Source organism: Chelonia mydas, chromosome 14 (assembly GCF_015237465.2).
Source record: "Chelonia mydas isolate rCheMyd1 chromosome 14, rCheMyd1.pri.v2, whole genome shotgun sequence".
Taxonomy (NCBI): Eukaryota; Metazoa; Chordata; order Testudines; family Cheloniidae; genus Chelonia; species Chelonia mydas.
In genome coordinates, this window is record NC_051254.2 from 28,010,797 (window position 1) to 28,026,242 (window position 15,446).

Below are 15,446 nucleotides of genomic sequence, written 5' to 3' on the forward strand. Positions count from 1 at the left end.
GATCAATGTAATCCAAAGTGGCATTTTTAGTTCAAAGGTTGCATTGTGAGTGTAAAACCATTTTGAACCAGCTCTATTACTGTATAACAAGATGAGTTTATTTGTCATGCTGCATTGTTTGGGCCAAGTTCCAAGTGGTATTTCAGTTTTTGCACAGCTCTTCTCTTCTTGCGTCTGCACCTCTCATAAGCTGTGGCCTTAATCTCGGCCCTGGAAACACTTACGTGCATGTTTAACTTTAATGACTGCTGTGAATAATTCCATTTCAATGGGACAACTCTGAGGTTGGCTTTACATTACGGCCCTATATCGGTGTAACTACGTCATTTATTTCGTTTTCTTTCTTTTATATATGAAATTTCTTGAGAGGTTAAAGCAGGTAAAATACATGAACAGGTTGGGACAGTCCAAGTTTGTCAGTGCAAAGTGACAGCAGAGATGTGGGATCTGATAGTTTTCCATAAGTCTCTCAGGGTTACCCAGGATAACTTTGGGGATCTCTGTCTTGCATCTGGAATGTTCCCTGAAAGTGTCCAAACAGCTCAGAGATACAGAACCATTCCCTGGATCCATTCTTATAGCTGTCTTCCCCGGAAAGCAGTCTGGCAAGTGTTCCTGTCAGCTCTTTGCTAAATTATCTGCCAAAACACTAGAGTTTTCAGGTGCCGAAGTAGCCCCTGGAATCATGGTGAAATTATCCTCCCCATCACCACCAAAATTGGAAATGGTGCCCCTGAGTGCACGGTACTCTACCGTGCTCCCCCATAGGAGCTGCATGAACAGGCAACTCTGCAAGTTCTCTGCATGCCTCTGCAAGTGACCCCCATGCCTCTCCATTTCCTTGGCCACATGTATCCCGTCCCCATGCTGGCGGCTACTCCAGAAAAAGAGGGAAAGAGCTCACCACTGCGACCACCTGAGGGATGTGTTGGGGTGAGATCAGCTGGGCAAAGGAGGCAATAGGGACAGAATCTGAGACTTGAAGCTCCTCGAGTGACCTCTGACCTTTCCAGACCTGCCCTTCAATCAGACACAGCGATTGTAAAGTTGAATGTGATAGTAACTAGACCCATTTTAAACCCTTCACCACACAAGACAAAGCCCGTAGGATTCATCATTAATTATTTATTTCTCCTCCCCTGGCTCCCTGCAGCCACCTTGGAGCTTTCCCTCGTCTCTCCCAAGCTGGGCTCACTTGATTGCAGGAGCTCAGCGGAGGGTCCAGCTTTGCTCTTTCGCTTCCATTCTTCACGTCTTTGGGTGGCTGCATTTGCAACTGAGCAGCCTGATGGAAACACTGAGTCCTCCGTCTCGGCAGGCAGGCCCAGCCGCGAAAGCCAAAGACTCCCTGAGAACAGGGGGAGGTTCGCCTGAACTCTCAGGAATGGAGGCTGGGCCCATAGGGTAGGGTTACCATATTTGAACTTTCAAAAAGGAGGACACTCCGGGGGGGGGGCGGGGGAGTTGTAGTCCTGCCCCCTATCTACTCCCTCCCACTTCCTGCCCCCTGACTGCCCCCCGCCCCAGAACTGCCAACCCATCCGACCCCCGCTGCTCCTTGTCCCCTGATCGCCCGCTCCCAGGACCCTGCTCTCTATCTAAGCCTTCCTTCTCCCTGTCTCCAACTGCCCCCTCCTTAGACCCCCCCAACCTAACTGCCGCCCTTGAACTTCCCCCCTACCTGTCCCCTGACTGCCCCGCCCCCTATCTGCACCCCGCCCCCTGACAGACCCCCCAGGTCTCCCACACCTATCCAACCACTCCCTGTCCTCTGACTGCCCTCACAGAACCCCCAACCCATCTAACCCCCACTGCTCCCTGCCCCTGACATTGCCCCCAAACCTCCACCCCATCCAACCCCCCCTGCTCCCTGTCCCTTGTCTCCCAAGACCCCTCTCCATATGCCCACCCCCTGACAGGCTCCCCCCAGAACCCCTGACCCATCCAACCCCTCCTGCTCCCTGTCCCCTGACTGCCCCTTGGGACCCCATGCCCCATCTCCAGCCCCCCCAGCCCCCGTACCCTGCTGCTCAGAGCAGTGTGTCTGGGGTGCGGAGCCAGACACAGTGCCGTGCTCCCCCGCAGAGCGCGCAGCTCCCCCCACCACCACCCGCAGAGTGCTGCATTGGAAGGGAAATCCCGGCCCTTTTGAGAGTTTTACAAATTCCTCCCGGAGGGCGATTTAAAACCCAAAAAGCCGGACATGTCCGGGAAAATCCGGACGCATGGTAACCCAACCACAGGGACTCCAGGATCTGCAGCTGCTGCCACCTCAATGGTGAATCCTCCGACCCATCACCAACCAGCTCTTCCCCATTCTGCCAGCCGGCCCCACGGTCTGACCGTGCAGGAGAACAGAAACCCTTTGGGACAGCAGGAGAGTCTCCTCAATGCCGCACTCTTTGCATGGCTTCCCGCGGTCACCGGGAAACACGACTACCCTGCCCCCAGGAGTCTCTCAAGGAGCTGCCGGCGCAGTCACTGGGCACCCACTCGTAATGGTCTCGGGCAGTGGCATTGCAGAGGGAGCTGAGCAGACCGTCCCTTCTGTGACTTCCTGAACTGCTGCCAGGACGGATTCTCCTCTGCGCTAGCCAGAGTTCCCGAGGAAAAGCAGCTGTGGTGGGGGAGGAGGCAAAACAAGCTCTCCCCCTGAGCCCTTGACTAGCAGGCAAGCAGGACTCTGGGAGCCAAGGGATCGGTGTGTCTTGCTGGGAGAGCAGAGCTGGAGAGCAGAAAAGGGCATTGGAGGAATTGTAGAAAAGTCAGTGTCATGGCGGGGTCAGGGGCAGCCAGACCTAGTGGTCAGAGGCAGAGTCCACACTCACGAGACAGGAGTCGAGAGTCAGCTGGGTCAGGACACTGGAAGAGCAGAAGCAAAAGACCAAATTGTGTTCAGCACCTCAAGTCACATGAGTCACCCCGAGTCCGCATGCCAGGAAATCAAGCCTGGGGAGTGGGAGCAGGAACAGCCAACACACAGTCCAGAACCGGGGAGCAGCTCGGGTGTTCAGACAGCTTCTTCTTCCTGCTGCTGGTTTAAGGAGGTCCCGGGGGCCGATTAGCTGCTCTGGGACTCTGCCAATAGGAGCCTCAAACTGGGTCTGGACTTCGTCAGTCCTAGCTAAGCAGTTTTTCGTAGGCTTCCAGGTGGCGTGCTGGAGGGTGGCTGTTTCCAGGAACCCTGCAGACCCAGGTTAATGACCCATGGGTCAGGAAAGTGAATGATCTCTCCCCACTCAAACCTCCTGCACAAAACAGTCTCCAGGGTCCCGGGCGCATCCTCTGAGAAGAAAAAAACACAGTCATGAGGACAAATAGGCTATGGAACAGGAGCCCCCTCTTTGTTGCAACAGCCCCAAGTGCCCAGAAGAGTGGACGGTTCTTACCTCCAGGAGATGCCTGGGATCTTCCATCTAAGCCTCAAGGGGACCCATGTTGCTTGGTCTGACAGGAGGAGATCATCTGTCCCCACTGCTCCCTGCGCTGGGCTGGCTGCAGCACACATTTGTGTAAGAGGCTGGGCCAGAGAGATGTTACAATCAGGGTCCAGGCAGCCCAGAAGGAGAACAGAGGGTCTGAAACCAGAAGACGAAGCAATCAAATCAGCAGATTCGGCAGAGAAGTTTTCTACCCTACAGGGACATCAAAGAAGGTCTGTTAGGAAAGCTGAGATGTTAGTCTGGAAACTGCTAAGGCAAAGATTGTGACTTGTTAAGATTCAGTTTTAGTCACTACAAAGTGTGTTGTGTTTTGTTTCTCTCTTTGAAATGTGTCTCTTTCTCTTGCTTAGTATCACTTAAATCTCTTCTTTGTTACTATGCTTCCCAAACCTCAGTGTTGTGTGTTCCAGTGAAGTGTGAGTCTCCAGCCTACCCAACAGGCTGAGCTGTGCCCTGTCTCTCTGAAGGTAGCGAATAATTTCTGAGCGGTGCTGGGCCCAGAGTCCAAGGGCAGTTCACCAGACGTCTCCTGTGAAGCCCAAAGAGACCAAAGGAGCAGGAGAGATTCAGGCCCCACTGACCCATGGGAACTTCCCACAGAAGAGGCTACACAGGGCTCCAGACACAGCCAGCAGGATCCCTCCCACAAGCTGGGCCATGTCCTTCCCTTCCCAGCCCCACAGCTTCCTCCCCACCCCAGCCTCAGGAACCCCTCCCACCTCCCTGCTCTCCCCACCCACTCTCCAATACCAGGCTGTTTCCAGAATGGAAGCAGGTGTGTACCAGAGTTCACTCACCTCTAGATGCTGGCCAGGCCTCGTGTCACCGCTTTCTAGCTGGGCTAGCAACCCCGCTGAGACTCACTCTCGCAGTTTGTTGGCTGGGAACTCAGCCCTCCAACCAGGTGACTGGCCTTTACTCCACTCCTTCCTGGGTCGTGCTCCTTCCAAACAAAGTCCAAAAATGTCTTGAACAGAAACAAGGCCTTCCACCCTCATGGGGAGTTCTGCCTCAGCCTGATTTCAGCTCGGCCTGCCCTTCTTGGGTCTCTGTGGTCTTCTATGTCCCCTTCCTTAGGGATGGTGAGAGAACCCAGTCCTACCCTGGACTCCAGGTTTTGGCCCAAGGCCGTCTACTGAACAGCTCGCTCTGCTTCTTTACTTTTGCTGCTGTTTTCCCTTGTTTCCTCTCAGGTGGGGCTCACTTGGTCATCAATTTGGCCTAGCCCCAGGCTAGGCAGCCATAGGCCAAGCCACCCTCTTAGATAACCTCCTCCTTCAAATCCAGTCCAGCCCGGCTGACAGGTTTGCTGCGGGGATGGTGAAACCCCATTGCTGATCAGAAGGAGGTCAGAGTCCGTTCTCTAGTTGCTGAAGGTCCGTTTGTCCTGCTGCGGGAAGTGGAGCTGGAGAGCGGAGATGTTAGGTGAAAGAGACTGCACGATGGAGTTGGAGACTGAGGGATGGGAGCCTCCTCCCACAAACGCTCCCAGGAGAACAGGTTTGAGGAGTTCTCTGGGGAGCCTCTTGCTAGGAAAAAAACAAGGCACATTGATGGAGATGTCTCTGTCCCAGGGATGGGGGAAGCTCCCAGTCAGGCTATGCAGCAGAGATCCCATTTCTCCCCCAAGAAACCCAGATGCCCGAAGAAGTCAATGGCTCTTACCTCCATGAGGGAGCAGGGTCTTCCCTCTCAGCCTCTTTGAGAACTACCACTGCTTGGTTTCCTCGGACCAGGGATCTGCCCCCACTGCTCCCTGAGGTGGTTCAGCTTCTGACTGCACCCATCTGGGAGGCTGTCACACACCCGAGGGCCTAGAAGACACGGGGGGAGGAGGCTCCTCTTCATGTCAGACTCTGAGAGCCCAGAGAAGGGCCAAAGGAAGAATAAAGGGCAGGAGATGAAACTAGCCCTGAGCCTCTGTCCCATCCTCACCTCCTCAAATGTGGAGCTTCCTGAGCTTCAGTTGGGCAGACAGTCTATAGCTCTGACACAAAGGTTCTTCTGTGCCACATGGGGCAGGAAGATCTCTACCTGGGAGCACGGGGAATGGGATGGGGGTGAGATCAAGGAAAGAGGGGAGGGGTATGGGTGTGAGGGAAAGAGCTCCTGCCCCAGATGAAGGAATTTGGGGGGCCGAGGGAAGGACCCGGCTCCACAGAGAGGGGAGAGAATGTCTGTGAGTGCCAGGGGCCTCCATTTCCTCTTCCACTAGCCCCTCATTTACAGTGAGACAGAGCAGTACCTGCAGCAGGGAGCGGGACTTGCTGAACAGGGAGGGGAACCTTTAAGAGCATCAGATGAGCCACAGCCCTTGCAGCACCTTGGGCATCTGGTGCAAGTGCCTGATGATGTGAAGCTGGCACATGACCTTGGCTGTGACATCCTCGTGCTGCAGGGGAACGAGAACATGTCGGAGACGGAGACACTCCCCAGGGATCAGGGAGGATGAAGGGCACCTGGAATCAGCACCATCATTTCCACCCAGCGGCTGCTCATGTCTGAGTGGTGGATTCACCCTCCCGACCCCCAGGATGGAGGCTTGCTGTCCTCTCTAGTGACCTCCAGTGCCAACCCCCCTCCTTGTCGGCTGAACTCCTGCCACCTCCCCATCCGTGCCCCTGACAGCTGTTCCACCTCCAACCCACCTGGGGACACCGCTCAAGTTCCTAGAACCCTCTCCTCCACCCCTACCCCCATCCCCACCCAGGTAGGGAAGGGAGGGGGCTCTAGCAGGGTGGCAGGGGGCAGGAGGGATTCTGGCAGCAGTGAAGTGGGATGGGGAGAGCTTGAGACCTTTCCCAAGTCACCCCAGTGACAAAAGCTGAAGCCACAGGATGGCAGCCCTGGGGAACGGGGCAGATCAGCAGCCCCTGCTGACTGAATCCTCCCAATCTCTCGAGAGCGGGTCCAGCCCTACCAGCAGCAAGACCAGCTTCCCACGCCCATGTGCCTCAGCCCTTCCTGCTCAGTCGCCAGCACCAGTCAGTCCTTGGCCTCCCAGGCTGCCAGGGATGGGAGCAACTCTCGATGGTGGCTCGGGTGACATGGACACTAGGCTATGGGGAAATGGGTGCAGCTCTGTGGGGCAGGAAAGGTTCCCAGAGGGCACTTGGGGGACTCTCCTGTCCTTCCCAGGAGTGATAGCAGAGCACCACATCCTAAGAAGAGAAGTCCATGAAGTCCAGAATTCCCCACTAGGCTCCTTGCCACCAGGCCAGCGAATGGCGATAGGATGGGAATGAGGCCCTGGCCCCCACCTCAAGCTCCTGAGTGGATTGCAGCTGCTTACCGTGACCCCCATCAGTTGCTGGGCTTCCCCCAGGAGGGAGTAGACGAGCACCAGCCCAGCCTGGCTGACACGCAGCAGGGGGTCGTGGATGGCCAGCACTGCTGTCTGCACGAAGGATCTTTTCTGACCGATGCAGAAGAATTTTCCAAAGACCTAAAACCAAGAGGACACGAGGCTCGAGCAGATTGCCCACAGCCAGTCTCCAAGTCCTGGCCGTACAATGGCCTCTAGTGCCCCAAAGGGCGGGGAAGAGAGCTGCTGTGGCCAAGGCACTTCATTCCCCAGGAGGCTTTCAGGCTCCCAGGGCTCACGGAAGCCCCTTTATTGAAAGGTCGCAGATGCTGAGGGACCAAAGCCTCCAGTGGCTCTTTCAGGAGGGCAATTTATGGCAGGGGCCAGGATGGGCTGGAAATGGATCTCTAATGTGTGTGAGCAGGCCCACTCTGCTGTGCAGGGCACAGAGACTTCAGGGGACCCTGTGTTGCTTCCAGCAGAGAGATCTCCTGCACCTCAGCGGCTAGAGGAGTGTGTGTGTGTTGTGGGGGGCAAGGGGATTGGAGCTGCCAGACCAAAGGTCTCTTCCCCGCAGCTTAGTGATTTCTCTCATCGCTGGGAATGGCCTCTGCAGCTCCTTGGTTTCTTCACAGGGAATCCAACCTGCAGCCTGACAAGGACAAGGAGACTCATGGCCCAGTCCCCATCCCAGACACTCCTCGGAGACTTTTCTTCCGCTGCAGCAATTCAGCTTGTGGGAGGCGGGACAAGCTCACACAGTCTCTCTCATGGGGCGTCTGTGGAGCAGCGTTCTGTCGATGCCCTTCTCGATCCAGGAGCCACTCCAAGGCCTCCTCTGTGATGTTGTGGAAATCACCCATTTCACCTTTGACTCCAGGCTGGGAGCACTGTGTTACGGTGTGTTCGAAGGTTTGGATATTCTCAACGCAGTTGTGAGACGGGGGCGGGGGGGTGTCTTTGATTTTCTACTTGTGCAGCAAGTAGCCGCAACTTGGCTCAGTGACAATGTGCTTCTTTGGAACAGTGGCTGAGGTCCAGATACTCTGCCATTCCCTGGCCGGGTCTGGAGACATGAGGGGGGCGCATGTGGTCCATATTGGCTCTGGAGCTCACTGTGTCCCCTACCCAGTTCCCAGGTTGGGGCATTCTGCTTCCTGACCGGAAATGGAATTGGGCAAAGCCCACCTCCTTTCTCTGCTTCTGCAGCGTGCAGGGAATTAAACAAGGGTCTGATCAAGCAATCGTGACTGACTGACTCAGGGCTCTCCTCTCAGACACTTGGGGATCAGCCAGGAGGTCAAGGAGTACAGAGACACCCAGAGCCATAATCCTATATTAACTCACCCACCCGGGGATCCTCCTTATGCCACGTAGCAATGCAGCCATGTAAGACACTCAAATCACGGCAACTAGCGAGGTTCCAATGTGGGACCTTTAGCACCAGCCTGTCCCACTGGTTGCTGGATGAGGAACTCTGAGCTGGAAATAAGGAGTAGGCTCTTTTCCTGTCTCCAGGAGGCATCCGCTGCAGGGAACCCAGCCAGCCACACTCCCTGAGCTGTGTCATGCCCTGGCACAGTGTCCTTACCTCCCCCACTCTGGCTGTATTCTTGTAGCCTAAGAGCCTTCTGTCCTGGTGCCAGTCATAGCACCAGAGATCTTCCGCGTCATGTATGGTCAGCCCTGGAAGAGAGAGAGAGAGAGAGACTTTTCTCATTCTGGTTGCAGTTTCTGTGTCCTTCCAATCCCATTGGTGGCTGCACAGTGGAGTGGAGAAGAACAGAGGCAGAGAGAGACTTGTCCTCCAGCTGGGGTCAGTCTGAGAGAAATGGTCTGGGGTCCCATTATCCACCTGTGGTCACTCATAGTCCCCTATTCGGTTCCGTGTCCCAGCTGGGTTCCTTACCCCTCTGTTGGAGCAGCAGTTGGTAGAGCCGGTAAGTCCCCTCCCTGGCCTGCCGGCTGATGTCCTTGTCTGGATCGCTGACAAATAGAGCCAACTGGGCCACATGGTGACCCATCCTAGGGAACTCAGCTGAGATCTAATGGAAGGGAGAGCAGAGGGGACTCCATCAACATTTTCCTGTCAGCTCCCTGTCCCCCCTGGGCCAGAGGGCTCTTTCCCCTTAGCTCCTCTGCAGGAGATGCTGGGGGAGAGGAGCTTGAGATCGACCCTTCATTTGCTCTGCTGCCAAGGGAGCCCGGAGCTGCTTTGGGATGCCAAGCAGGGGCTGGAGCTTGGTCCCCTCAAAGGCCCAGGGACAACACTGAACCAGGACAAGAAGAACTTGACTCAAGCCTAGCTCAGTCCCTGCTCTCACTCTGCCTCCCCATGAAGAACCCTCCTAAGCCACAGCCCCGGCAGCAGCAGATCCTGCAGCCCGCTGGAGCCAGCCCGCCTCCGCCTGGAGCCAGCAAGCTGGGCTCGGAGCTCACTTACGTCAAACTCAGGGAGGGTGACTGTGTATCTCAGCAGGGCTGTGCTGCTCCTGATAGCCCTGGCTCGCTCCTGCGACACCCTGGACACGACCCACAAGTTGATATGCTGTGGGGGAAGGAGGCAGGTCAGACTCAGTGGCCAGGTGCACCTGCTTTGCAAATGAGCCCCCCACGACCCCAGCCCTAGGGGCCTGAAACATTCTGCGCAGGGGGAAATATCTGAGTCCTTGATGGCAGAGCTTTAGAAGGGGATTCTTTCCCCCAGGATGCAGCTTGTACCCTGCAGGTCACAACTTCTCAGCGTCTCTCTAGATTGGGACAATGTTCGGGGTCGGGGCTGGTCCCATCCTCCCAGAACTCCTGATTCCTGAACAGTTCACCAGAAAAGGAGACTGAACCCTCGGCCCTTCCCTGCTACAAAAATCCTTGTGGGGATGTAGGGAGTGACTGAGAACACAATCCCCCCAGGAATTTCAGAGCAGATAAGAGGGAAGGGCTGATTCCCTGGGATCCTCCTGTTTCTCTAGGAAGGAGCATGTGCCTCTTCTCTGAGAACCGTCTCCCAAATCTCCTGGGATGTGTGTGTTGGAGGGGTCGGGGAAGGGTGGGTTTTCAGACTCTCACTCCCCAAGACAGCCAGGAGCCCTGTGGTTTGTGCTCAGCAGAACCAGGCAGAGTTCTGGCTTGTAGTCCCAGCTCCTTCCGCTGTCCCTCAAGAAGGAAGGACCTGACACTGCATTGCACTGACCTCCCCAACCAAGGACGGCCCACTGGGGACCCAGCTAGGAGGACAGAGTAGAAAATGGATCTTCCAGTCTCTCCTTACCAGTCCCCCAAAGAGTTACGGTCAAATGGGGCTGACCTCCAAGATGAAGTGGAGCCTGTCTGTGTCTGGGGACTCTGCCAGCAGGTTCCCCAGCATGGCATCCAGGACCTCTGAGATGACTTTGTGCAGAGCCTGCAAAGCATGGGTCAGAGTTAGGGAACCTGGGCCTACACCTGCCACAGGATGGGAAGAGGGGTCTCTGGGAAGCACTGGGGAGACTCCCAAACACATCTCCTGGCCTTTCTCCTTCGCATCCCACTGCAGGCAATTCGCAAGAACTGATGACCCCTGGACCTTTGATCCATGAGCTTAGCAGGTCTCTGCAGAGGGCCTTGTTGGCAGAATAGTAGGAAACAGCCAAGTTGCTATGCATGGAAGCTGGGCTTCTGGGCAAAACATGGCTTACGGAAGAAAGAAAGAAAGAAAGAAAGAAAGAAAGAAAGAAAGAAAGAAAGAAAGAAAGAAAGAAAGAAAGAAAGAAATCCCCCAGGGAGGGGTAATCTCTTCCCTGCTGGAGGGAAGGATCCAACCCTGCAGCTTGTTCCATCTCCGCTACCCCACCCCTAAATCTGGAGCTCCAGCGAATCAAGGGAGCAGGGACCAAGGACCACTCTGGAAAAGTAAGAGGATGGAGGAGGAGGAGGTACCTGGATGTCGGTGGTGTCCTTCTCCGTGCCCAGGGTGAAGACGGAGTGAAGGGCAGCTCGCAAGAGGTGGGTCTCTAGGGCTGGCTCCAGGGCAGGTTTCATGGTGCTGGCGAGAGAGAGGAGCTGCTATTAGACTGTGCAGTACGGGGGTGGGACTGTCGCCAACACGGACACCAAGCCACAGGGATAGAGGCACAGGCTGGCGAGAATGGAAACTGAGGCACTTAGCTAGGGAATGACAAGGCCAAGGCGTCCCAGACAGACAGTGGCAGGACAGGAATAGCTCCTGTTCCCTGGAGCCTGCTGCCCCTCCTGTATCTGAGCCCGGGAGTGAGCCCCTCCCCAAGGCCTCTGTCATGTTATGGGAGTGAAAAGAACAGCCCTGCCAGGAGAGAGTGACCCTTCCCACCCCACCATCTCTGCCAGAGGCGCCAGTCTTGGGAGGTGACCTGGGCGGGACAGTGACGGTGACTCCCAGCCTTGGGCCTGAGCAGCACTGGGGTGAGGGGAGCAGGCGGGGTTGGGGGGTGGGGCTGTCTCGGTACCAGAGGTTGCCCACTGCAGCCAGGGAGTGGGCGAGGACGGCGCTGGGTGACGAGTCATCGGGAAGCTCCTCGATGAGCTCCTGTGAGACGCGAAGGAGACAAAGGAGCGTGTGAGATTCAGGCCCGACTCACACCTCCCAGTGAGGAGATGACACAGCCAGTGCCCCACATGGCCAGCAGGATCCCCCACCACCTCCCGCTCCTCCCATTCCTTCCTGCCCATCAGACTTGTCCCCCTTCCCGGATTCCTGCCCAGCTCACTCCCAATCCCCTTCTCTCCTCCTCCCTCTCAAAACTGCCCCCATTCAGCCCCATCCCGACGACCGAGCTGGGACCACGTGATTCCTTGTCCCCCACTCTCAGCTGCCCTCCAGCCCCACAATTCCCCCCCTGCCCACTACTGACCAATCTCAGAATTTCTCCCTTCTCTTATCCCAAGTCTTGAGCCCCAGCAATCCTTGTCCTCTGCTGCCCCCTCCAACACCACCCAGCCCCCACCCATTCGCCCGGCCATACCCCTGCCAATCCCGTGTCTCTCTCCTCCCTCCAGCAGCCATATGGCGTGTCTCACTCACCACAATCCTCTTCACCACAGCCGCCTTGCAGCAGCGCGGCTCCAGCGTGTCCTCCCCTCTCTCCCGTGCAGCCAGACATGCGGGGTAGATGGCCTGAAGGAACAGGAGCTGCTGCCCCTCATCCTGCACCCACCAGGAGTGGGGTATAGCAAGAGAGAACCTGTTAGCTAGGGACCTTCCTGCCCCACCCACACCAGCTCCAGGGCTCAGGCCTCAATGGGGGATTGTGGGGAACCGCCTATTGTCCAAATTCCCCACCACTCCTACACAAGCAGGATCAGGAAGTGGGACAGTGCCTGTGGGGGGAGACGACCTCGGCTGTTGTGGGACAAACACCCCCATCTTGGGGGTCCCACATCATGGATGTAAAAGGGCCCCATTAGGGGTGGTGGATCAGGAGGGACAAGACCCTCGGCAGGGGGTGGGGATGCTGGGAAGGGACAGGGCAATCTTGCTTCCAGCCCAGGTGGGGAACATTTGTACCTTATCTCTGCACTGGAGCTGCTCTCGGATGACCTTGAGAGCAGCTTCATCTTTGGCCACGTCCACCCCTTCCTCCTGCTCCGAATCCAGGGGTGTCCCTGCACCAGGGAGGGAAGGACAGGGGCGTGGTGAGCAGAGCAGGATTCAAGACCCCCCTTCCCACCTCAGGCACCCAGGGCAGATCGGGCCCCAAACCTCCCTCTCAGGGATGCCTTCAGCCCCCAACAGCTGCAGAAGCCCAGAGCAGAGCCCCCTTCCCCTGCCCAGGACTCCAAGGGAGGTGCCTGTTCCCCCCACCCGGAGCAGCAAGGACCAACGTGGCAGCAGCTCTTCACGCCCCCACCCCCAGGTCCCTGTGCGGAAGGGGCAGCTGTGTGACGGCTGCTGCTGTCCGTGGGGTTCGCGGGGCTCAGGCCAGACACCTGGGCTGGGGAACCCCACCCCCCGTATCCCTGGGAGAGCGTCTGGACCCAGGGTGTTCACATCCCGTCCTCAGCCCTCCCTCAGCTCAGCCTGGCTCCTCACCTGGAACAAAGCAGTGGCCTCCATCGGCCTGGCTGCTGCCAGAGGCCCAGGTGCTGCCGCTGTCCCATGCTGAGCTGCTGGTGCTGGGACAGGGACCTTCCCGCTCCTGGCCGGCGGGGGCTGGAAGGGCCTCAGAGACCGGGCAGGGCGATGCCTCCTGATGGGAAGGAGGGCTGGGCTCCTGGGGCCGCTGCTGCCCACACAACAAGCCCCAGAGCCACCCTGCCCGGCGCCCCTCCTGGGCTGGGTCCTGTCTGCAAAACCGCAGCCTGGGCCAGCTCCACTGGGGCCTGGTCGGGGCCTCTCCCAGCTCGGCGCCTGCGCCGGGAGCCGGGTTCCTTTTCCAGAAGGCCGGGCACTTCCGCCGTCTGGCCTGGACAGGAGCTGCTTCCCCGCCAGCGGGGACGCAGGGCTTGCTCTGCCCCTTGGGAAGGTGGCAGCTGCTTCCCTCAGGCTCTGGGGCCACCTGCAGAGCCTTCCTCCGGACCATCCGCAGGAGCCTGGCCATCCTGGAACCGAGCGGGGAGCAGGGGTGAGTCTGGGCTCAAGGCAGCCTTTCACTCCTGGGCCTTTTCCGTCCCTCCTCCTCCCTGCTTCAACCACACCAGCCCCCTCTGCCCCCACAGGAGTGCAGGGAGTGCCATCTACACACACGGGCAGGAGTTCATTGCATGATCTGCTCCCAACGTTCCCCCTCGTAATCCCTGCTGCTGCAATAGCCAGGAAGTCTCATCCTTTTCCAGCAAGGGGGTCAGTCCAAAGACCATCGGTTCCTCTGGACAAGCAGCCCCCTCCTGTCATCCCAGGCCACTCTCCCGCCCAGGCTAGAGAAGGAACAGAACCCAGGAGCCCGGACTTCTTCTGCGAAACCATTCCCTACGTCAAAGTCACAAAGACCCCAGGCACAGGAAGACCAGGGCCCTCCTCGTTCCCCATGGATTTCCAGGCTCAGCAGCTCACAGGGTCTGGCCCAGCTCAGAGACTCTCAGCCTGGGGAACATTGTCCCACAAGGGAAGGGCTGGGAGCCCCATTGCTGGAACCTTTCCAAACACACCGGAGACGGCTCTGGAGAAGCCCCTGCCTGGCCTAAGAGTGAGGGGTTCTTGGGGGCTGTTTGCAAATGAAATCCCCCTTTGGACATAGTCTATCCCCTTGTTTCTCCTCTCCCCAGACAGACAGGGGAAGACACGGAGGAACCCGAATGCCACTCACTTGCTCTCAGTGATGGGATGACGGATGGCGGATGTTAAGGGTCAGCAGACGTCCCTCGCCCTCCTCCTCACTCTCCAAGCCCAAGGCAGGCTGGAGAGGGTGGTGACCTCAGGAGTTACCCTGCCCAGCCAGCAGGCAGGGTGATGACACGAGGGCGATCGACTGGCTGTGAAAACAACAGTCTGTCTTATTGCCAAGGGACGGAGAAACTCAGCCAGCAGCAGGGGGGTGCAGAACACTGCCCTAGGGCGGAGGTGACAGCGCCTCCAGGATCCTGACATCCCAGCACTTTACACTTTACCTTCCTGGAGCCTCCCAACCCCGCTGGGCTGTAGCGATGGGACCCCAACCCTACTGACAGCAAACGGGCCTCAGCTACTAGCTCAGGGTCACACTGAGTGTCAGAGCCACGGATGGACCCCTTCACTAACCACTGCCGCACACTCCCTCCCACAGCTGGCAACTGCAACCAGGCCCTAATGTCTGGTCCCCCTGCCTTTGAGAGGGAGGGTCACTCCTGCTTCCATTGCTGCCTCTTGATCTGTGGGACTTTGGGCAAGTTGCTCCCCCTCTCTATGGCTCTCTGGGACTCACATCCCTGAATGGCCTTTAAAAAACACAATGGTTAAAGTTTGGCCCCAACTAGTTCTTGTTTCTCGAGACTAGCCATTTTAGCAAAGTTTAGAGTTCTTGACATTCAGCACCTGGAAACATCCCTTTCTCCTTCGCAGACGGCCTTAACATCCCTTATCTCACCCAGGCTCACTGCTGCCTGGAATTGACCCTGTTCCCATTGGACCTACCCAAGGTGTCACACAGCAAAGCGGTGACGGAGCCAGAAAGAGAAGACAACAATCCTGACTCCTGTTCTAACTAACAGACAACAACCCCCAGGAGGCAGGGATAAAGCCCAGGAAATAAGGTGTGAACATTTGCATGGAAACCGTTTTCTGTCAGAAAATCCATTCAGACGAAACCACTTTGTTTCTTGAAATTGTAACAAGTAGGAGGAAAATTCTTTGCAAAAATATTTGTTTGCAGAACAAGAGCATCTCCTGTCCGTCACAGAGCATTAAACTGGCTCATCGTACACAAAGGGGAGACACTATGCTCTAGAAAATTAGATGAGATGCTTCAGTCTGAGCTAAGTACTTGCTGCTTTTCACAATTTCAAAACAATAAAATACAAATGAAATCGATTATTAGGTCATAATCTGCTATGGCTCAGTGTGATAGGACACCCCCTAGTCTGCACTGCTCTGAGTGACACTCTTCAGTGGATCCCCAGCATCCACCCATGGCGAGGTAGGTGGGAGAGGATTGTTATTCGTACTTGACAGAAGGAGAAACGAAGGCTGAGAAAGGAGCAGTGACTTGTCTTAGCTGATGCAGCCAGTCAGTAGCAGAGTTGCTCTCAGATGAGCTACAGACCAACAATTGTTC

At 56.8% G+C, this 15,446-nt stretch overlaps 1 long non-coding RNA gene across 1 annotated transcript; it reads right to left on the bottom strand.

The window, feature by feature from the left end:
• Positions 1-9,765: 9,765 nt before the first annotated feature.
• Positions 9,766-11,823, bottom strand: LOC119567808. Its single transcript, XR_005227798.2, has 3 exons — positions 11,783-11,823; positions 11,208-11,287; positions 9,766-10,768 (listed from the first exon to the last, which is right to left on the bottom strand). It is a non-coding gene; the product is annotated as an uncharacterized LOC119567808 (long non-coding RNA).
• Between the last annotated feature and the right edge of the window lie 3,623 nt (positions 11,824-15,446).